The following is a 24,834-nucleotide window of genomic DNA, read 5'->3' as shown; positions in this document are numbered from 1 at the left end:
GGTTGTGTTAAGCTGAATGACTTCTAAATTACTTTTAGCATATATTATTACACCTCCACCTTTTTTGTGTAGGCGACACTTAGCAAACGCGTTGTATCCATTGATAGCTACTTCACTTAACTGATGCTTGTCACGCGTATTTAGCCATGTTTCTGTGATAAAAATGAAGTCGGGTTTTTCAGTAATTGCATGAATTATCAAGTGGCTACGCTTCTGAATAATGCTACGGGCATTTACATAGAAGATGTTTAATTTATTCGAGTGTGCGCCATATATCAACTGTCGATTCACTGGAATAGTGCGTCAGACCCGATTATCTACAACTACCTCTACCTCACCACCCACCTGTGTGGCTGTTGACCTGATCGCTACTTCAGTATCCCCCACCTGGGGGTCTGGCGACCTGACCGCTACCTTAGTGCTCCTCACCTGTGTGGCTGTTGACCTGACCGCTACCTCAGTATCCCCCACCTGGGGGTCCGGTGACCTGGCGTCCTCCTCAGCAGTACACACCTGTACTTCCTCCCTCACCTGAGACCTGACATTCCTACCTCCGTGGACCTCACCGTCTGACTGAAGACTCCTCCCACTCCCAGCCAAGCCGGAAGTATCCACACCTCGTTCCCGCTGCACCTGACTTTTCTTTAACTCTTTCAAAGCTTCCTCATCCAAACTACATGCCTCCGCCTCGCTCCCTTCCTACAAAACTCTTGGTCCTGCTGTCTAACTAAACTATCACCGACAAGAACGATGCTAGGATCGCTCTCTACTTGTCTCCTAACACCTGGAGCCTGTTCCTTGTCACGACACCACTGTAACTAACATCTGCTGCTACAGCCTTACTCCCTTTTCTAACCTGCTGGAAGGAATCTAAGGTACCTACCTTTTTCTCTACATCACCTACTCTATCTTCCAACCTCTCTAGCTTTTCAACTACCTTAAACTCGCTCTCCCCGACACTACCTACATCCAATCCTAACACACCCTCCAGAAACTGTACTTTGCTATCTATCGCCTCTAACTTAACACTTAGCTTGTGTTCAGTCTCACAGAAAAAAACATAGAGTGTACTCCCCATTTTCCTGGTTGAGGAAGTCCTTCGTGAACTCCCTCCTGTAAGTCAAACACGGGAACCTCGCAGCTGGGGGCATTTGACCTGACTCTACGAACGGGTCGGGGGAGAAAGCTACAACACGTCCGCTCAGTACGGCTGGCAGAATGCGAGGGAAGAAGAGGAAGAGGTAGGCCGGAGACGTGGATGCGCACAATGAGGCGAGAGGCTGGTGAGGAATGTTGGAGTGATTTAGAATAAAACTAGCGCAGGATAGATGTTAGTGGCGTGAATTCATCGAGGCCCTTTGCATCCCCCTGGATGCCACAGGAACTGATTGACTGATATAGTATATATATATATATATATATATATATATATATATATATATATATATATATATATATATATATATATATATATATATATATATATATATATATACACACACACACACACACACACACACACACACACACACACACACACACACACACACACATATATATATATTCGGAGGAGTAGGTAGCAAGACACCTACCGAACGGGCGTGAGCTACTCCCGGTGATGATATATGGGAAGCGAGAAGGGTGCTGAACCCTTTCAAAGACCCTTCCCATGTCCTCACTAACCGTTTCCCTTTTGTCTCATCAACACCAGAGAGCAGTTCAGCATGTTCTCTAAAGACAGTTCCTCTCTCTTTCTACACCACACTACATTCACACAACACACACACATTTTCCCAAAATTCAAAATGGCTAACGAAAACACCGCATCGGAGTCCCCGCCTGGGGGGGGGGACCATAAATTCCCTCAGGGAGGACTCCCCTTCTGGCTGCCGACTTGAGAGGTGTCCTGATAACTCGTCGAGCCTCCTCCTTATCAATTTCTGCAACATTCGCGGTTTTCGTTTTAATTTTCATTCTGTGGAACACCATCTCTCCACCTCTAAACCTCACCTTCTCTTCCTCACCGAAACACAGGTTTCTGAGGCTACTGACAGCAACCTCTATTCTGTTCCCTCCTACTATCTCTATCCTAAATTTCAATCCAAAGCTGGATGTTGCGCCTACGTGCGCAACGACATCACTTCCTCTCGTGCCTACGACCTTGACTCTTCTGAATTTTCCACCATCTGGCTAAGCCTTCATTGTCATTCTATTACTAAATACATATGTGCTGTTTATCTCTCACCTAACTCTACTAACTATGTAAAATTCTTTGACTACTTGAACTTTAAAGTGGAGCACATCTTGACTCACTCTCCCTTTGCTGAAATCTCCATCTTGGGAGATTTCAATGTTCACCACCGGCTTTGGCTTTCATCTTCCTTCACTGACCAGCCTGGTGAACAAACCTACAGCTTTGCTCTCCTCAACGACCTAGAGCAGTTGGTTCAGCACCCTACTCGTATTCCCGACCGTCTTCGAGACAGGCCCAACATTCTAGACCTTTACCTTACCTTTAATCCTACTGCTTACTCTGTCAAACTGTTCTCTCCGTTGGGCTCCTCCGATCATAACCTTATTTTTGTATCCTGTCCTATCGCTCCTGTACATCCTCTTGACCCGCCGAAGAGGCGATGCTTCTGGCATTTTGCTTCAGCTCGGTGGGACGACCTGAGGATGTACTTTTCCGATTTCCCGTGGAATGATTATTGCTTCCAGGAGAGAGACCCCTATGTGTGTGCTCAGCGCATCACAGAGGTGATTGTCTCTGGAATGGAGGCATACATTCCACGTACTTTCTCTACTCCTCATGGTAAAAAGCCTTGGTTTAATCACGCTTGTTCTCGTGCTATTAAAGATAGAGAGGCAGCTCACAAAAGGTTCCAGAGCCTTCGAATTCCCGCTAACTTTGATCTTTTCATTTCAGCCCTGAATCGTGCCAAATATATTCTCCGACTTCCCAAAACTTCTTTTATTAATATAAAATGTCAACACCTTGCTTCTTATAATTCTTCCCGTGACTTCTGGCATCTACCCAAAAATATCTTCACCACTTTCACTTCTTCCTCTTTCCCTCCTCTCCTTAACCCTGACGGCAGCACTGCCGTTTCATCTGTCTCTAAGGCTGAACTATTCGCTCAAACTTTCTGTAAGAACTCCACCCTGGACGATTCTGGGCATATTCCTCCTATTCATCCCTACTCTGACTCCTTTATGCCTGTTATTAAGATTCTTCCAAATTATGTTTTCTATGCCCTCTCTGACCTCAACTCTCAGAAGGCTTATGGACCTGATGGAGTGTCTCCTATTGTCCTTAAAAACTGTGCTTCTGTGCTGACACCCTGCCTGGTCAAACTCTTTTGTCTCTGCCTATCAACATCTATCTTTCCTTCCTGCTGGAAGTATGCCTTTGTACAGCCTGTGCCTAAGAAGGGTGACCGTTCCAATCCCTCAAACTACCGCCCTATAGCTTTACTTTCCTGTCTATCTAAAGCTTTTGAATCAATCCTTAGCCGGAAGATTCAAAAGCACCTTTTCACTTTTAACCTTCTATCTGATCGCCAGTATGGATTCCGCAAGGGGTGTTCTACTGGCGATCTTTTTGCTCTTTTAACTGACTCTTGGTCATCCTCTCTTAGCCGTTTCGGTGAAACTTTCTCTGTTGCGCTAGACATATCGAAAGCCTTCGATAGAGTCTGGCACCAGTCTTTGCTTTCTAAACTGCCCTCTTTCGGATTCTATCCCTCTCTCTGTTCCTTTATCTCCAGTTTGTTCTATCTCTACGGTGGTAGACGGTCACTGCTCTTCCCCTAAACCTATCAACAGTGGCGTTCCACAGGGCTCTGTCCTATCACCCACTCTCTTCCTGTTATTCATCAATGATCTTCTTTCCATAACAAACTGTCCTGTCCACTCATACGCCGACGACTCCACTCTGCATTATTCAACTTCTTTCAATAGAAGACCATCACAACAGGAAGTACACGACTCCAGACTGGAGGCTCCAGAACGCTTAACCTCAGACGTTGATATAATTTCCTATTGGGGCAGAAGGAATCTCTTGTCCTTCAATGCCTCAAAAAATCAATTTCTCCACCTATCAACTCGACACAATCTTCCAAACACCTATCCCCTATTCTTCGACAACACTCTTCTTCTACACTAAACATCCTCGGTCTATTCTTAACTCAAAATCTCAAATGGAGACTTCATATCTCCTCTCTTGCTAAATCAGCTTCCTCGAGGTTGGGCGTTCTGCATCGTCTCCGCCAGTTCTTCTTCCCCACGCAGTTGCTATCCATATACAGGGGCCTTGTCCGCCCTCGTATGGAGTATGCATCTCACGTGTGGGGGGGCTCCACTAACGGCCGTAGTATTAATCTCCCCCATTCCCGTTTCCATCCCGTCCCTTTTCCTTGGCTGCGACCCGCAGTTTTAAGCGTCTCCGGGGGGTTGGGGTTGGAGAGAGGGCAGATGGGGTCGAAAAAGTGTTGACTCCGCGGAGTGCGAGGCAGGACAACTTTAGGTTCCGCTTTGTATATTTCATGAATAAATAGTGTTCTATTTGTTATTATAGAGGAAAATATATTGAAAAGTATCAGAATATTTCTATGAGTGATATTGTATCGCAAACTTTCCTGAAGTTAATATATTTCTTTTAGTTTGTAAAGACATGTGTTTCTATTTGATTGTAAACATCCAGCTATTCCTGAAGATTTCTTTATAATTGCCCCCAAAATGGCAAAAGGCGGCAGATAGATGACTAACTATGCCATTATTATAGTAATACTTAACATATGCCATATAGAGGGCATTTCTTGGTGACTAACTTGATTTAAAACAAAAATGCCACCAATGACACGACCTGGCAACCCCTATGTGGCTGCCCCATGGCTGGCCAGGTGTGTGTGACCAGTCATGGATACAAACCTGTCTCATAAATTAACTTACCCGCGTTACCTGTTATTTACATGTAGATCAACAACGCTATTGTTATGTTTTATGATATATAATGTATATGAATACAATGGTGTGTGAAAAATGCATTATTTATCTCGTTTTCTGTAATTATTGGTTTGAAAGTGCTGCCAACATTATTATGATCTGCGGGCTCGTCTTGTCTGGCCCGCCGGGAACGGGGAGGGGATGGGGCGGTTTACACATACCCCAGTCCCGCGTATGGGGATGGGGACGGAAAGGGAATGGGGAAGATTAATACTACGGCCGTTAGACTCCATTCTGTCCAATAGAGCTGTGTGAGTGGAGCCCCCCCACACGTGAGATGCTCACTCAAAATGGTGAACCATAACCATGCCTCGGAGTCCCCGCCTGGGGGGGGGGGGGGACCACAAATTCCCCCATGGAGGACTCCCCTTCTGGCTGCCGACTTGAGAGGTGTCGTGATAACTCCTCGAACCTCTTTCTTATCAATTTCTGCAACATTCGCGGTCTTCGTTCTAATTTTCATTCTGTGGAACACCATCTCTCCTCCTCTATACCTCACCTTCTCTTCCTCATCGAAACACAGGAGAGAGAGAGAGAGAGAGAGAGAGAGAGAGAGAGAGAGAGAGAGAGAGAGAGAGAGAGAGAGAGAGAGAGAGAGAGAGAGAGAGAGAGAGAGAGATTTACATAACCTTACATAGATATCCAGACAACACATACCCTATGGGCCTGACATGGTGGTCTGTCCTCAAATCTAAGTGAAATTATATTACTCAACTGGCACCCAAACTTTGAATTTCGCAAAGTGTCAACGATTATAAACAATATTGATTTGTCCACATTCGTACAGCCATAAGTATTTTAAAACATTTGATCGGTTTTCCTCGGTGGAGACGTTTCTCAAGAGGGAACATGCTAGGGGTTCAGAGCCTTTCATCACAAGGTTTGTTGCGCAAGGAAGGGATTGTTTCTGTCGCTTGACGCTAAACACCTTCTAATTTAGCAGTGTTCTTTGCATGGTGGGGTGACCAAAACTGTACCGCACATTCCCAGTGGGGTCTTACTAAGCTATAGTAAAGCGGGAGTATTACAAATTTATTTTAAAATACAAAAGTTTCTTTAAATGAAGCCCAGCGTTCTCTTCATTTTATTTGCTGCGTCGATGCATTGCTGTGAGAATTTAAGGTTTGATACGATTTTGATACCCAGGTCCCAGACGCACTGAACGCTTTTGAGTTTAACGCCGCGCATTTCGTAATCGAACCTCTTATTTCTTGCTCTAACTTGAAGAACCTGGCACTTATCTACATTAAAGGGCATCTCCCGTCTATCTGACCAAGCTGAAATTTTATGCAAGTCTTCTTGGAGACTTTGTCTGTCTTCGTCAGTGAGGACGGAGTTACCAATCTTTGTGTCGTCTTCAAATTTTAGCAATGAGATTATTGAGTCCGACGTCCACATCGTTGATGTAAATAATGAAGAGCACTGGGCCAATAATCGAGCGCTGAGGGACACCACCAGTGACCGGTGCCCACTCTGAGTTAATCCGTCGATCACCACTCTTTGTTGTCTGTTGCTCAACCAATCTGCGATCCATTGGTGTACTTGACCGTCAATACACAGTTGCTTTAATTTAGAGAGATAATAATGGTGTCTATCCTTATTAAACGCTTTCTGAATATCAAAATATACTACTTCCAAGAATTTCCTTACGTAATAAATTGTGAAGATGTCGTAGTAAAGAGCCAGTAGGTTTGATAGGCAGGATCTCTTGTTACAGAAGCCATGTTGTGAATCCTTTATTAATGAGTGGCTTTCAAGATAACTCACAATTTTGTCTATAATTATGTTCTCGAGTAGCTTACCTACTACTAAAGTTGGACTAGTGGGCCTGTAATTATCCGTTATTTTTTTATCTCCTTCCTTAAAAATCGGTGTTACGTTAGCCTCTTTCCAATCCAAAGGGGCGACGCCTTGTCGTAAGGACATATTAAATACGGTTGTGAGAGAGGATAGTATTTCGTTCTTTTTTTCTTTAAGTAATGAAGGGTATAATTATATGGCTGGAGTAGGTAGGAAGACACCTACCGAACGGGCGCAAGCCACTCCCGGTGAGGTATATATGGGAGGTGAGAAGGGAGCTGAAGCCCTCCAAAGACCCTTCCCATGTCCTCACTAACCGTTTCCCTATTGTCTCACCAACACCGGAGAGTAGTTCAGCATGCTCTCTAAAGACAGATCCTCTCTTTATCCACACCACACTACATTCACACAACATATACACCTTTTCCCAAAATTAAAATTTCAAAATGGCGCACATACACCAAGCCTCGGAGTCCCCGCCTGGGGGGGGGACCACAAATTCCCCCAGGGAGGACTCACCTTCTGGCTGCCGACCCGAGAGGTGTCTTGATAACTCCTCGAACCTCTTTCTTCTCAATTTCTGCAACATTCGCGGTCTTCGCTCTAATTTTCATTCTGTGGAACATCATCTCTCCTCCTCTAAACCTCACCTTCTCTTCCTTACCGAAACACAGGTTTCTGAGGCTACTGACAACAATCTCTACTCTGTTCCCTCCTACTATCTCTATCCTAAATTTCAATCCAAAGCTGGATGTTGCGCCTACGTGCGCAACGACATCACTTGCTCTCGTGCCCACAACCTTGACTCTTCTGAATTATCCACCATCTGGCTAAGACTTCATTGTCATTCTATTACTAAATACATCTGTGCTGTTTATCTCTCACCTAACTCTACCAACTATGTAAAATTCTTTGACTATTTGAATTCTAAAGTGGAGCACATCTTGACCCACTCTCCCTTCGCTGAAATCTCCATCCTAGGAGATTTCAATGTTCACCACCAACTTTGGCTTTCATCCTCTTTCACTGACCATCCTGGTGAACAAGCCTACAACTTTGCTATCCTCAACGACCTAGAGCAGTTGGTCCAGCACCCTACACGTATTCCCGACCGTCTTGGAGATCGGCCCAACATTCTAGACCTCTTCCTTACCTCAAACCCTTCTGCTTATTCTGTCAAACTGTTCTCTCCGTTGGGCTCCTCCGATCACAATCTTATTTCTGCATCCTGTCCTATCGCTCCTGTACACCCTCTGGACCCACCGAAGAGGCGATGCTTCTGGCATTTTGCTTCAGCTCGGACCTGAGGATGTACTTTTCCGATTTCCCGTGGAATGATTATTGCTTCCAGGATAGAGACCCCTCTGTGTGTGCTCAGCGCATCACAGAGGTGATTGTCTCTGGAATGGAGGCATACATTCCTCGTTCTTTCTCTACTCCTCACGCTAAAAAGCCTTGGTTTAATCACGCTTGTTCTCGTGCTGTCAATGATAGAGAGGTAGCTCACAAAAAGTACCAGAGCCTTCAAACTAATGCTAATTATGAACTTTACATTTCTGCCCGAAATCGTGCCAAATCTATTCTCCGACTAACCAACAATTCTTTCATTAATAGAAAATCTCAAAACCTTGCTTTTTCTAACTCTTTCCGTGACTTCTGGCATCTAGCCAAAAACATCTCCTCCAACTTCACTTCTTCATCTTTCCCTCCACTCCTCAGTCCTGACGGCATCACTGCCGTCTCATCTATCTCTAAGGCTGAACTCTTCTCTCAAACTTTTTCTAAAAACTCCACTCTGGACGATTCTGGGCATATTCCTCCTACTCATCCCCCCTCTGACTCCTTTATGCCTGTTATAAAGATTCTTCAAAATGATGTTTTCTATGCCCTCTCTGGCCTCAATCCTCAGAAGGCTTATGGACCTGATGGAGTGCCTCCTATTGTCCTTAAAAACTGTGCCTCCGTGCTGTCACCCTGCCTGGTCAAACTCTTTCGCCTCTGCCTGTCAACATCTACCTTTCCTTCTTGCTGGAAGTATGCCTTCATACAGCCTGTGCCTAAGAAGGGTGACCGCTCCAATCCCTCAAACTACCGTCCTATAGCTTTACTTTCTTGTCTATCTAAAGCTTTTGAATCAATCCTTAACCGGAAGATTCAAAAGCACCTTTCCACTTCTGACCTTCTATCTGATCGCCAGTATGGGTTCCGCAAGGGGCGTTCTATTGGTGATCTCCTAGCCTTCTTAACTGACTCTTGGTCATCCTCTCTTAGCCGTTTCGGTGAAACTTTTGCTATGCGCTGGACATATCAAAAGCTTTTGATAGGGTCTGGCACACATCTTTGCTTTCTAAACTACCCCCCTACGGTTTCTATCCTTCTCTCTGTACCATTATCTCCAGTTTCCTTTCTGACCGTTCTATTTCTGCCGTGGTAGACGGTCACTGTTCTTCCCCTAAATCTGTTAACAGTGGTGTCCCACAGGGTTCTGTCCTATATATATATATATATATATATATATATATATATATATATATATATATATATATATATATATATATATATATATATATATATATATATATATATATATATATATATATATATATATATATATATATATATATATATATATATATATATATATATATATATATATATATATATATATATATATATATATATATATATATATATATATATATATATATATATATATATATATATATATATATATTTTTCATTGCTGGCTATTGCGCTGGTAGGCTTCTTCCAGTGGATCCTGATGGTCGGTCCAAGGCTTCATTCCGGTGGCTCCTGATGGTCGGCCCAGCCTGTTCTGGCGCAGGCGAGTGTTTATAGTGGCGCCATCTTGCATTGGCTCATGCTGCCCTCCCAGAGCTCATTTTGATCCTTGAATCTAGAGTCCGGGTTGATAGGTGGTCTTCTGGACAGCATGTGGGTAGTTTTAAGCCACTCGGCGGCTGAAAATCCCAGCTTGGTGGCACCAGGCGATTGAACTCGCGTCCTCCTGAACACATTACTTTGATATATATATATATATATATATATATATATATATATATATATATATATATATATATATATATATATATATATATATATATATATATATATATATATATATATATATATATATATATATATATATATATATATATATATATATATATATATATATATATATATATATATATATATATATATATATATATATATATATATATATATATATATATATATATATATATATATATATATATATATATATATATATATATATATATATATATATATATATATATATATATATATATATATAGATAGATAGATAGATAGATAGATAGATAGATAGATAGATATAGATAGATATAGATATATATATTCCTCTTTCACTGACCAGCCTGGTGAACAAGCCTACAAATGTGTTATCCTCAATGCTCAAGAGCAGTTGGTTAAGCACCCTACACGTTTCCTCGGCCGTCTTGGAGACAGGTCCACTATTCTATACCTCTTCCTTATTTCTAACCCGTCTGCTTACTCTGTCAAACCATTCTCTCCGTTGGGCTCCTCCGATCACAACCTTATTTCTGTATCCTGTCCTATCGCTCATGTACATCCTCTGGACCCACCGAAGAGGCGATGCTTCTGGTATTTTGTTTCCACTCTGTTGGACGACCTGAGGATGTACTTTCCCGATTTCCCGTGGAATGTTTACTGCTTCCAGTAGAGAGACCACTCTGTGTGTGCCCAGCGCATCACAGAAGTGATTGTCTCTGGAATGGTTGCACACATTCCACGTACTTTCTTTACTCTTGGTTTATTCCCGCTTGATCTCGTGCTATTAAATATAGAGAGGCAGCTCACAAAAGGTACCAGAGCCTTCGCACTCCTGCTAACCATGATCTTTACATTTAGTACATTACTGCACGGAATCGTGCCAAATATATTCTTCGACTTACCAAAAGCTCTTTCATCCATAATAAATGTCAAGCCCTTGCGTTTTCTAATTCTTCCAGAGACATCTGGCACCTAGCCAAAAATATCTCCAATTTCAATTCTTCGTCTTTCCCTCCTCTCCTTAACCCTGACGGCAGCACTGCCGTCTCATCTATCTCTAAGGCTGAACTCTTCTCTCAAACTTTCTCTATAAACTTCACTCTGGGCGATTCTGGGCATATTCCTCCTACTCATCCCCATCTGACTCCTTTGTTCCTGTTATTAAGATTCTTCATAATGATGTTTTCTATGCCCTCTCTGACCTCAACCCTCAGAAGGCTTATGGACCTGATGAAGTGCTTCTTATTGTCCTTAAAAACTGTGCTTCCGTGCTGACACCCTGCCTGGTCAAACTCTTTCACCTCTGCCTATCAACATCTACCTTTCCTTCCTGCTGAAAGTACGACTTCAAACAACCTGTGCCTTAGAAGGGTGACCATTCCAATCCCTCAACCTACTGCCCTATAGCTTTATTTTTCTGTCTATCTAATCTAAAGCTTTTGAATGAAACCTTAACCGGAAGATACAAGAGCACCTTTCCACTTCTGATCTTCTATCTGATCGCCAGTATGGGTTCCGCAAGGGGCGTTCTACTGGCGATCTTCTTGCTCTCTTAACTGACTCTTGGTCATCCTCTCATAGCCGTTTCGGTGAAACTTTCTCAGTTTCTCTAGACATATCGAAGGCTTTCGATAGAGTCTGGCTCAACTCCATGCTTTCTAAACTGCCCTCATACGGATTACATCCTTCTCTCTGTCCCTTTATCTCCAGTTTCCTTTCCCGCCGTTATATCTCTGCTGTGGTAGACGGTCACTGTTCTTCGCCCAAACCTATCAACAGTGGTGTCCCACAGGGCCTTGTCCTATCACCCACTCTCTTCCTGTTATTCATCACTGATCTTCTTTCCATGACAAACTATCCTATCCACACATACGCTGACGACTCCACTCTGCAGTATTCAACTTCTTTCAACAGATAACCCTCTCAAGAGGAATTGCAAGACTCCAGACTGGAGGCTGCAGAACGCTTAACCTAAGAGCTTGCAATCATTTCATTTGGGGTAAAAGGAACCTTGTGTCCTTCAATGCCTCAAAAATCCAGTTTCTCCACCTATCAACTCAACACAAACTTCCAAATACCTATCCCATATTCTTCGACAACACTCAGCTGTCACCTTCTACACTAAATGTGTGGGCAACTGCCATCTGAGTGGCGAACTACCGGGGCACTCTTGCTGCTCGTTCGCCATGCAGCCGTTCAACTACCGAGGCGGGTAAGTCGCCTTTGCGCGCCACTTGCTGTCTGCGGCCCGGAAGTGAGTGTTTAATCCTTCACCGTTCTTTTGTGGCTGTTATGTGCCCACGGTGGGATTTGTTGGTGTTGCCATAGCACTTTTTCAGCCCTTGTGCTGACCTTATATAAACCAATCACTCGTTGAGTATTGGGTGGGCTTCTATGCCCCTTAGTACCCTTTTTGCAGGGTTTTTGCTAATCTTCATTGTTTTTCCTATTGTATTTTGGGTTCTTCACGTTTGTTTGGGTTCGTGTATATGTTTTCTTCTTTGTCCTGTTATTTCCGTTGGATTTTCTTTGGCTGGTTTCATGTACTACTAATTGGTATTTTTCTTTGTTGTTTTTTATTGGTGTCATTGTCTGTTGGGTTAATTTTTTGCTTGTAATCATGTCCAGTTTTGAGGTATTTAGGGCTCAGGCTGAAGCCTTTGGTCTTAAGGGTGAGGATCTCGGCCGCTACGTTGTCCAGCAGCAAGCTATCGAGAGGGACGAGCGAGCTGCCGAGAGAGAAAAGAAGCGCCTCCTGGCCGAGAAAGAAGAGAAGCGTCTCCTGGTCGAGAGCGAGAGAGAAGAGAGGGCTGCCGAGAGAGAGTTCCAACTTGCCAAGATGCAAGTAGAAAAGGAAATAGAACTCGCCCGTGTCGTCGCCCAGGGAAAAACGGCTTCTCCTTCCTGCGAGAACGTGAGAGGACCGAAATTGCCCACTTATCAAGAGGGAGAGGACATCAACAACTACCTCGTCCACTTTGAAAGGGTGGCTGAACCTCTGCGGATCGACAAGGATAGCTACGCTGCGAGGTTGGGTTGTCTCCTCACGGGTAAGGCCACTGAACTGTATACTTCCGTGTCAGCTGAATTAACCGAAGATTACGCTCTTTTGAAGAAAGCTCTTCTCACGGGGTTCAGTAAGACGGCGGACAACTATCGTCAAGACTTCCGTCACGCCAGGATTAGAGTTGGGGAAAATTACCAACAGTTCTCCATCCACCAGACTTGGTTGTTCCAGGCGTGGTTGGAAGCCTCTGACGTCCCCTGCACTTGTGAAGAGCTCCGGGAGTTTATGCTCCTGAATCAGTTTCTAACTAATCTTACCCCAGATTTGAGGATCTTCATCAAGGAGCGCCGGCCGAAACATCTTCCCGACGCAGTGAGACTTGCCGACGACTGGTCGTCTGCCCGCAACGCCTACCCTAAAGCTTTCTCTCCTAGTTCCCGATACTCTTCTAAGGCTGCTTCGCCCACGAAATCTTCAGAGTCCTCTCCAGGAGCCTCCGCCAAGACCTCTGCCCAGCCCAGTACAGCAACCCTGAGGTGTCACCAATGCGGGGAGGAAGGCCATCTACGTCCTCGCTGCCCAAAGAATTCCAGCGCCTTCAAAGATGTCGAACCTGGTAAACCATCATAGCAGGTAGGCTTTTGCCTTAGTGACAAGTGTCCCGAAGTTTTCCGTTTCGGGCACTGTTAACGGGTCTTGGAGCTCCAACATCATCAGGGATACTGGCTGTTCCTGTATGATCGTCTCTGAAGACTTACTACCTGATGTACTAGATGTTGAGAGTTGTCCAAAGGCCTCCCTTGCTGACTACCTAGGACGAGTGGACAAGTTTCCTGTGGTGAAGTGCTACTTACGATGTCCCTACTACACCGGTTGGACTGAGGTGGTACGAGCTCCTATTAAGTTTGCTGGGTCCCTCACAGGAAACGTCCCTGGGGTAAGGGACCCCCATGACCCTGATTCTTCTCAAACACCATCTGATTATACCAGTGCGTCCTTCTCTTCAAAGTTGCAGCAAGGGACTTCTACTTCTAGTGTTCCGACGCCCCCTGCCGCCGACCAGGTACACGCCGTTATCACTCGTGCTGGTAGGTTGAAGAGGCTTCATCCGCTCGTCCTACCGGAACTTCAACCTCTCTCAGTTACCCCTCACAGGAGTTCGCGCAGCTTCAAGCCTCATGTGCCTCCTTAGCAGCAATACGGCAGAAAGCCTCATCAGGACACGTCGACAAAGCACGGAACGGGGCATCCTTCCAGTACCTGTATCTCAACGGGCTTCTCTACAGGAATTGCCTCACCTCCCAGCGTTCCAACAAGGTAGGCCAACAGTGTCTAGTTGTGCCAAGCGATTGCCGTCAGGTCATCCTCTCCGTGGCCCATGAAAATCCTTTGGCCGGACATTTCTCTCACCGTAAGACGGAGATGAAGATTTTTGACCAATTCTTTTGCCCAGGCATGGGAGCCGACATCCTTGCCTACTGCCGTTCTTGTGACAAGTGCCAACGGATGTCTGCGAAAGGTCGGGTGCCTCCTGTCCCCCTCCAACCCTAGCCTGACATCACCGAACCCTTTTCCCGAGTCGCCATCGACCTCGTTGGACTCCTATCTCCACCATCTTCCGAGGGCCATAGACACACACTTACCTTGATCGACTTCGCAACCGGATTTCCAGAGGCCCTGCCACTCAAGGACATCGACTCCGTGTCAGTTGCCGAAGCTTTACTGGTAATATTGGCCCGTGTTGGAATTCCTAGGGAAATTCTTTCTGATCGAGGGACCCAGTTCACTTCTAGTCTATTGTCGGAACTACATAGGTTGCTTGGTGATAAGCCCATTTTTACCACTCCTTTCCACCCCAGCGGGAATGGGCGCATCGGAAGACTTCATGGTCCCCTTAAGGCATCTCTCCGGAAACTCTGTGCCGACAAGCCAAGGGAATGGCACCGCTACCTCATTCCTATTTCGTTTGCCCTTAGAGAAATTCCCAGTGACTGGACCGGCTTTTCCCCTTTCGAAATGTTGTTCGAGGACCTCTCACAGTGCTGAAGGACTTCTGGGAAGATCGGGACATCCAAGGAGAAGAACGGACCAACTTCCAATATGTTCTGGAACTTCGAGACAAATGTCGGAGTGTGCTCAGCTTGCTGCCCAAACAGCCGAAGTAAGTACTGCCTACAAGTCTTACTTTGATCTCAAATCTCAAGACCGGCAGTTTAAACCTGGTGATGAAGTCTTAGTACTTCTCCCCAGCCACACCAGCAAGTTACTTGTCGCGTGAAGCGGCCCATACAAGGTCCTTGAAAGGCGGGGTAACGTGGATTACCTTATAGAGGAGCCTCGAGAACATAAACTTTACCATGCTAACTCGCTGAAGAAGTACCATCGCAGGGCCGTTGTCAACAGGCAGCACGTTCTCGACAAGACTCCAACCCTCGAGACGGAAGAACCTCATGTCAGCACCGTTCCCGTAGTGGAGGAGCAATCACCTGACCGATGAGTGGCAAGCTTCACCATCCCCGGGTATGCCGGAGATAAAGCCTTCATTACACTGGGAACTACGAGCCGACATCGAGGAGCTGCTAATGGACTAATCGCTACGCCTGGCTGTACTTCAACAATTCAGCACGACATCGTCCTCACTACCACGGACAGAATCCAAGCTAAGCTGTACCCGGTTCCCGTCCATCTTAAGTCTTGCTTTGATGAGGAAGTTGACCGCCTTTTCAAGCATGGCATAATTAGGTTGTCATCTGCATCTCACTGCAGTCCTGTTGTTATGGTTCGTAAATCTGATGGTTCCTACAGGATGGCCATTGATTATCGGAAGTTAAACTCTGTTACAGTCTTCCATGCTGAGCCCTCTTGTAATATGGAAGAAGACATCTACAAGCTCGGTGGTGCTAAATACTTCTCAGAAAATGACCTGTGTAAAGCTTATTACCAGATTCCATTAACTGACAGAGCCAAGTCCCTAACTGCTTTCTCCACTCATCGAGGTCTCATGGAATTCTGCCGCCTGCCCTTCGGACTCGTCACAGCATGTGCGACCTACATCCGTCTGATGCGTCTGGTCCTCGCTGGCTTACCTAACATATCTTTTTACTTTGATAACATCTTTATCTACTCGTCAGATTGGCCTCAACATGTCTCCGCCCTCAGAACTACTCTTGAGAGGTTGTGCTCTCTTCAACTTACGGCCAAGCCTACCAAGTGCCGCTTCGGGGTTCACTACATCCAGTATCTCGGTTTCCTTCTGGACGGAGGACAAATGAGACCCCAAAAACAGCAAGATAGAAGCTCTCTGCCGGATGACTCCCCATTTGTCCAAGAAGGTCCTCCGCAGCTTTTTGGGTATGGTTGCCTTTTATGGGATCTTTATCCCCCAGGCATCCATATACCGGGCCACTTTCTGACCTGCTGAAGAAAGGAGTCCGCAAACCCGTCGCCTGGGACAAGACGTCGCTGAACTGTTTTGATCATCTGAAGCAAGTCTTGTCTGCCGAACCAGTGCTGCAGGTCCCCGATCGCCGCTCCCCCTTCATCCTCAGGAGTGACGCTTCGAATCATGGGTTGGGAGCTGTCCTTCTCCGGTACCATCGGAGTCAGCCTCATCCTGTTGCCTATGCAAGTAGGAAGCTCCTGGACCGGAAAAAGCGGTATTCTACTATAGAGCGTGTGTCTTGCTGTCGTGTTTGGGTTACTCCGTTTTGACTAGTACCTCAAAGGGCGGGAGTTCATTTTGGAAGTTGATCACAAGCCCCTGTTATATTTGGAGACCTTCAAAGGGAAAAATGACAGAGTGTTGAGATGGGCCCTGAGTCTTCAGGCCTAAAGGTTGCGGGTCGTCAATATCGCCGGGAAATATGGAAACATGGAAATGCAGGCAACAGAAAGCCTATTGGCTCATTACGAGGTTGCCCGCTTTGGTGATTTAATCTGCTAGACAGCCACTTGGGGCCTCGGAGCAAATGAAAGCACCTCGATATTTAGGAGCAGATGAAAGCACCTCGATATTGAGGAGCAGATTAAGGCCCCTCAATATACAGTTTACTCCCGACGCACCAAAGTGACGGTCGATTCTATATTTGAAGGAATCGATAGTATTCGCATTTACTACTTATGTAGGAAGATTGTTCCAGTGGCGGATGACTCGGTTTGAAAAGAAACTCCTTCCGATGTCTGTGTTACATCGACTAGACTGAATGGGTAGACCGTTATTTCTAGTTCTTAGGTTGGTTTGCATATCAAAGAATTTTAAGTAATCGACGTTATTGATTTTTTTTCAGATACTTGAAGACTTGAATCATATCCCCTCGTAGGCGTCTTTTCTCCAATGTAAAGAGATTGAGTCGCTTGAGTCGTTCCTCGTACGGGTGAGCCCTTAAGGTTAGTATCATCTTCGTGGCGGGTCGTTGAATCCTTTCCAGTAAATCAATGTCCTTTCTGTAATTAGGAGACCAGCACTGTACTGCATACTCTAGGTGCGGTCTTACCATGGAATTATACAAGGATGGCATCACGTCTGTCGTTTTACACTCGAAGTTCCTCGCTATGAACCCGAGCATAGTGTTGTCTTACAGTGATTCGCATGTTTCAGGTCACTGCTGATATTGACTCCAAGATCCTTTTGCTCCTGCATCGCTTGCAGAGGTTTCTATTTCTGTACCCAATATACATGACTTTGCATTTGTCAACATTAAAGGACATTTGCCATTTTTCCGACCATTCGCTAATGTGATTGAGGTCTTTCTGAAAGATTTGGCAGTCGGTCTTTGTGAGGGCCTTTCCACACACACACACACACACACACACACACACACATATATATATATATATATATATATATATATATATATATATATATATATATATATATATATATATATATATATATATATATATATATATATATATATATATATATATATATATATATATATATATATATATATATAAATTCAATTCTTAACTCAAAATCTCAACTGGAAACTTCATAATTTTTTTATCTCCTCTCCCTCGCGCAGTTGCTATCCATATACAGGGGCCTTGTCCGCCCTCGTATGCTTCTCACGTATGGGGGGGGCTCCACTCACACAGCTCTTCTCGACAGAGTAGAGGCTAAGGCTCTTCGTCTCATCAGCTCTACTCCTCCTACTGATAGTCTTCTACCTCTTAAATTCCGCCGCGATGTTGCCTCTCTTTCTATCTTCTATCGATATTTCCACGCTGACTCCTCTTCTGAACTTGCAAAATGCATCCCCCCCCACCCCCCCCCTTCCCGCGGCCCCGCTGCTCACGACTTTCTACTTATGCTCATCCCTATACTGTCCAAACCCCTTATGCAAGAGTTAAACAGCATGTTCAATCTTTCATCCCTCACGCTGGTAAACTCTGGAACAATCTTCCTTCATCTGTATTTCCTCCTGCCTACGACTTGAACTCTTTCAGGAGGAGGGTATCAGGGCACCTCTCCTCCCGAAATTGACCTTTCTTTCGGCCACCTCTTTTAGTTCTTTTTTGGGAGCAGCGAGTAGCGGGCTTTTTTTATTATTGTTTTTTTTGTTTGTGTGTATGTGCCCTTGAGGTTTCTCCTTTGTTATAAAAAAAAAAAAAAAAATATATATATATATATATATATATATATATATATATATATATATATATATATATATATATATATATATATATATATATATATATATATATATATATATATATATATATATAGATATATATCTATATATATATATATATATATATATATATTTTATTTTTTATTTTTTTTTGTTAAAGTCAACAGCGGTGAGAGCGTTGTTTAGCTTGCACTCTGTCTTTTCTATCTGTCTGACGATGCTGCGCTGTTTTTCGTTCAGTGTAGCAAGGTGTTGTCCGTAATCCATTTCTTATTTCTCTCTCGAGACGTCTTTCGGTCTTCCTAGACCATCTTCAGTATGCGACAAAGGCTGCCTTATTCAGATTGTGCGGACGCGAAAGTAGCATCATGCTCCGCCCTTGATTGGGTGGAGCTAGTTCCTGACGAGCTGTGATTGGCGGTGCGTCGGTACACTTGATGCAGCGAGAATTTAAATGTTCATCGATGGTTTCTCGAAGTGTATGTAGACTTGTTCGGCCATCCTTATTCGCGTTCTATCAGGTTCTCTATTCAGGATGATTGTTCCTTCTTCTAGATGTTTCCTTGTTGGCGCAGAGTTATGTTTTTCGATGTGGTGTTTCTTGATTGCACCATCTTGCAAGTGAGCGGTCATCCGTTTTGATATTGTTGTGATGGTGGACCCAATATATTTCGAGTTGATGTGACTACAGTCACCAACGGTGCAAGAATACTGATATATTAGATTCACCTCTTGTGTATTGCTGGTCTCTGGCAGGCAGCTGTTCTTTTTAACTAGACTGGAAGTACGCTTTGTTTTGTAGTAGATTATCATCTTGAGTGTGGAATCTTCATTCGTAGGTTTGACGTTGTTATTGATGATTTTCTTTATGGCTGCTTCGTCTTGCTTGTGTGATGTTGTCATATGGTTCTTGTAGTTGAGCGTGATTTCTTCGTTTTCTTCTTTTCCTTTTGGCTTCGTGTTGTTCATGAAGTTGTTCAGTTGTTTGCGTATGACTTCGTCCACCTCGCTTTTCGTGTAGCCGTTGTTCGCAAGAAGTTGGCTTATCCTCTTGAGCTCGGCATCCGTTGTTTCCCAGGTGGAGCAGTGAGTGAAGTCTCTTTTGACAAAGGAGTTGATAACGCTTTATTTGTATCTCTCGGAGCACTCGCTGGCAGCGTTAAGGCAAAATCCGAGGTTTGTTTGGTTTACATAGACTTCCGTGGTGAAGTTATGAGTAGATCAGAGATGAAAATTATGATGTAATCTATCTTGATTTTAGTAAAGCGTTTGACAAAGTTCCTCACCAACGACTGTTGCTTAAATTACAGGCTCACGGAGTAGAGGGTACAGTTTTGAACTGGGTCACGGCGTGGCTTAGCAACAGGAAGCAAAGAGTGCAAATCAATGGTAAAAGATCTGACTGGGGATGTGTTACGAGTGGGGTCCCACAAGGTTCGGTATTAGGTCCACTTCTGTTTATTATTTATATCAATGACTTAGATACAGGAATTAGTAGTGATGTCAGTAAGTTTGCAGATGATACCAAGATCGGTAGAGTAATTGAGTCGGATCAGGACGCTAGTATTCTCCAGGATGAACTAAACAAATTGTATGACTGGGCGGATAAATGGCAAATGGAGTTCGATGTAGGGAAGTGCAGTATTCTGAGTGTAGGTAGGAACAACCCCTCACATAACTATTGCTTAAATGACGCTCCCATAAGCAGGTCTGGGTGCGAGAGAGATTTAGGGGTCTTAGTGAGCTCTGATCTCCGTCCAAGGGTACAATGCATTCAAGCTAGAAATCGAGCAAATAGGGTACTGGGATTTATTTCAAGGAGTGTAAGCAACAGAAGCGCCGAAGTCTTCCTCAAACTATATTTAACATTAGTTAGACCTCATCTTGACTATGCGGTTCAGTTCCGGTCACCTTAATAAAGAATGGATATCAAAATGTTAGAATCGGTGCAGTGGAGGATGACTAAGATGATTCAGGGGTTGAGAAACTTGCCATACGAGGAAAGACTAAAAGAGTTAAACTTGCATTTTCTAGAAAGGCGAAGGGTGCGTGGAGACATGATCGAGGTTTCTAAATGGATGAAGGGCTTTAATAAGGGGAATATTCATAAGGTTTTGTTGGTAAGAGAACCGGGTAGGACACGAGGTAATGGGTTTAAACTGGATAAATTCAGATTCAACTGGGGGATGAGTGGATTAGATTAGATAAATTCATGAACAGCGATATTAGATGGGGTTAGATACACGGAAGCTTAGATTCAAAGGAGTTGCCTTGTACAGGCCTACCGGCCTCTTGCAGACTCCTACGTTCTTATGTTCTTATGTTTTATATATATATATATATATATATATATATATATATATATATATATATATATATATATATATATATATATATATATATATATTTCTTTCCTTACTATCTTGATGAAGAGGGTATACTTGTTTGTTTCTTTTGTTTGCCTATAGAAGCTTGTGTCAAGAAATTATACGTAAAAATAATATTTTTTCTTAGAAACTATAAGACATTAATTGGTTGAATATGTCTTATGTAGCTTAAGTGTATTTCAAGTAAAAAAAAAAATATTGTATTATCCATGTCTCGTGAAAAGTTTCCTTATATTTGCCTTTTGTGTGCTTGCTAGAAAATCATGTTCAGCAAATATCCCTTAAAAGTTACAAAAAATAATATAAGCGTGATTTTTTAACTCTTAAATATTTGGCCAAAAGAAGCTCGAACGTATCAATAACTTTTGTTTCCACTAATTTCCTAAAATATGGGATACATAAATATTAAAATTAAAATTAAATTTTGCAAAGACAGTTTTGTTTATCACTATTTGCTCATGTCTATTTTATCAATTTTATAGTTATCTTGAGTTCAGTTTCAACTTGCGAGTCACCTGCAAGCCGATTGTTCGGTATTTAAACCTGTCAAACACAATTATAAATGAGCCCAAGGTGATTATCCTATTCTATATTCAATGAATATTTACTTTCACTTAAAAAGGCAAACAAGGCCTCGTGAGTGTAATATTATGTCGCCATTTTAAAGGACGTCGGACAACATCGGCAACAACAAAGTACTAACCTGGAATGTCTTCACACGCGTCTCGTTCCTTTCATCCGTACAGGAGAAGACAGCTTCTCGGAACTTGGTGGTGTATTACTTTCTTAACAGTCCCCGCCGCCTCCCTTCCACTGAATTTTTTCGATATTTTTTGTAGCCAAACGAAAAGGAGGAAGAGACATGGAAAAGCAGTAGGAAAAGGAAACATTACTTTGGCTTTTAACTAAAGATAAAGACAGGGGATGGGGAGATTTTTTTAATTTTATTTATTTATTTATTTTTATTTTTTATTTAATGTTTTTCGTGTGTGTTTGTGTTTTATAAAGTTGAATGAATCTATTTATCGGCCCTGTATCTATACATCTGCGTCAATGTACCAATCTACCTACCTTTATAAATAATTAAATTTATATATCAATATTTACGTGTTCCTTCATGTCCAAACAACTCCATCTGTCTCCCGCTCTCATCTGTCAAGATCAGCCTTTAGGCGTTTTCAGTAGTGTCACCGACAAGTCAAACGCTTTGGTCCCAACGCATACGGAAGCATACGAGCCCAGGGTAGCGTTTGCCTTTCTGCGCCCAAAAGGCAGACGCTTTTCATCGGCCAATCAGCGAGCAGTAGCCACAGCACCACAGCAGTCAAGTTCCCGTAGGAATGTATTTTGAAGAATAAAATATGGAATATAATAAATGCTCTTTGAGACCCAGAAAGTTGGTGTTGTATAAAGAAATATTATTTTCTTGTCATTTCACATTAAAAAGAACCTGAAAGTGACATAAGGCAAGGGGAAGAAGGGAAGATGCTGCGTTTTCTAATGATATTTCGCATCTTGTTTGACCGATAGGCAGCGTTGTCTGACTATTTCGTGGCTGTGACTTAAATCCCGGAGCAGTGCTGTTTTTTTCTTATGTTAGTGCGTTTCTTGCATCATCTCTTATTAATTAACACAATCATCATGTGCGGGCGAGGAAATATATATTTTTTACAATATTATAGTTGACATCAAACTAAAACAAGGAGAAAATTAGAGTCGGCACAGAAATCATACATGCGAACTGTAACCAAAACTCCTGCCACCGAGAAATCGTCTGCCGCTGTCCAAGTGATGATGGGCATATACAAAGGATTAAGCACAGGTGATCTGTAGTCATCCTCTTGGAACAAATCGTCGAATTCCTCCATTTTGCTATTACCGACAGTGTGCACTCTGTACTTGAGTCTAAAGAGTGATGTACACGACAGTTTTTTTTCCCAAGGGCGGTGGCACCTGTCGTCTGGCAGCGGGGCTGTGATTCGTTTTCAATACAAACACGCTTACAACTCAAACACTGTATGCTGTGGCAGACCACAACTGCCAACGCCTTTTTGCCTTGTTTTGTCTCAAGAGATTACGCCATAACCCCCCACCCACCCCCTCTCTCTCTCTCTCTCTCTCTCTCTCTCTCTCTCTCTCTTAGCAGTTTATGGTCGCATGAACCGATGTATTCTGCTACGGCAACGAGAGAGAGAGAGAGAGAGAGAGAGAGAGAGAGAGAGAGAGAGAGAGAGAGAGAGAGAGAGAGAGAGAGATTTTTTTTTTTACATAGAAAATCAGACCACACAGACCCCATGGTCCAGACTTGGTGGTCTGTCCTTAAACCTAAGTGATTTTACATTAATCAGAAGACTCCAAAACGTTGCATTTCTACTCTAGTTGATATTAAGTTGAAGGAAGTGACGGTCGAGCTTATTTTTGAAGGAGTCAATCGTGTTACACTGGACCACTGATGGTGGGAGCTTATTCCATTCTCGCACTACAACGCTGGTGAAGAAAAATTTGGTGCAGTTTGAATTTACTTGTCTACATCTGAGTTTTACGCCATTGTTCCTCGTGCGCAAAGTGTCATCGATCATAAACAATGTTGATCTGTCTACATTCGTGAAACCATTAAGTATTTTAAAACATTCGATCAGTTTTCCTCGGAGGCGACGTTTCTCAAGGGAGAACATGTTAAGGGTAGAAAGCCTTTCTTCGTAGGATTTGTTGCGCAAGGAAGGGATAATTTTCGTTGCCCGACGCTGAACACCTAATTTAGCAATATCCTTTGCATGGTGGGGAGACCAAAACTGTACCGCATATTCCAAGTGGGGTCTGACTAAACTGTTGTAGAGCGGGAGTATTACATCTTTATTCTTAAATAAAAAGTTTCTTTTAATGAAGCCCAACATTCTGTTCGCTTTATTTGCTGTATCGATGCATTGCTGTGAGAATTTGAGGTTTGACGCTATTTTGACCCCCAAGTCCTTGACGCATTGAACGCTTTTGAGTTTAACGCCGCGCATTTCGTAATCAAACTTCTTATTCCTCGTTCCAACTTGAAGGACCTGGCACTTGTCTACGTTAAAGGGCATCTCCCATCTATCCGACCAAGCTGAAATTTTGTGCAGATCCTCTTGGAGGCTTTGCCTGTCTTCGTCAGTGAGAATCGAGTTACCAATCTTTGTGTCGTCTGCAAATTTACTAATGCGATTATTGAGTCCAACATCCACGTCGTTGATGTAAATAATGAAGAGCACTGGGCCAAGAACCGAGCCCTGAGGGACGCCACTAGTGACCGGCGCCCACTCTGAGTTAAATCCGTCAATCACAACTCTTTGTTGTCTGTTGCTCAACCAATTCGCGATCCATTGGTTTACCTGACCGTCAATACCTATTTGCTTTGATTTGTAAAGTAATTTATGATGCGGGACTTTATCAAACGCTTTCTGGAAATCAAGATAGACTACGTCCAGTGATTTGGTTACGTCATAAACAGTGAAGAGGTCGTTATAAAAGGTTAATAGATTTGATAGGCAGGATCTTTTGTTTCGGAAGCCATGTTGTGAGTCCCCAATTAATGAGTGGCTTTCAAGGTAACTCACAATTTTGTCTCTAATTATGCCCTCAAGTAGCTTACCTCTCTCTCACACACACACACTATGACTCTCATATAGGTTGATGGACACTGCTATTATCTTCGTTACTATCTATTTACCCGCTAATGGGTGTGTGATTGTGACATTAGTGAATATAGACTTAAAACAAAGAGATACCAGTGAGGTTTCTTCCCTGTAACTCTTAAGTTTAAATTAGGAACATTTGTAGGAACACCTGCTCTTTGACTATGTATGACACAGTATGATGCAGTTCATCTATGTAGACATATCATAATATCACTGCTATGAAATATACAACATCACAGCCTGCAAGTTAATCACTG

The sequence above is a fragment of the Eriocheir sinensis genome, chromosome 32, assembly GCF_024679095.1.
Source record: "Eriocheir sinensis breed Jianghai 21 chromosome 32, ASM2467909v1, whole genome shotgun sequence".
Lineage (NCBI taxonomy): Eukaryota > Metazoa > Arthropoda > Malacostraca > Decapoda > Varunidae > Eriocheir > Eriocheir sinensis.
This window is presented reverse-complemented; position numbering follows the sequence as displayed.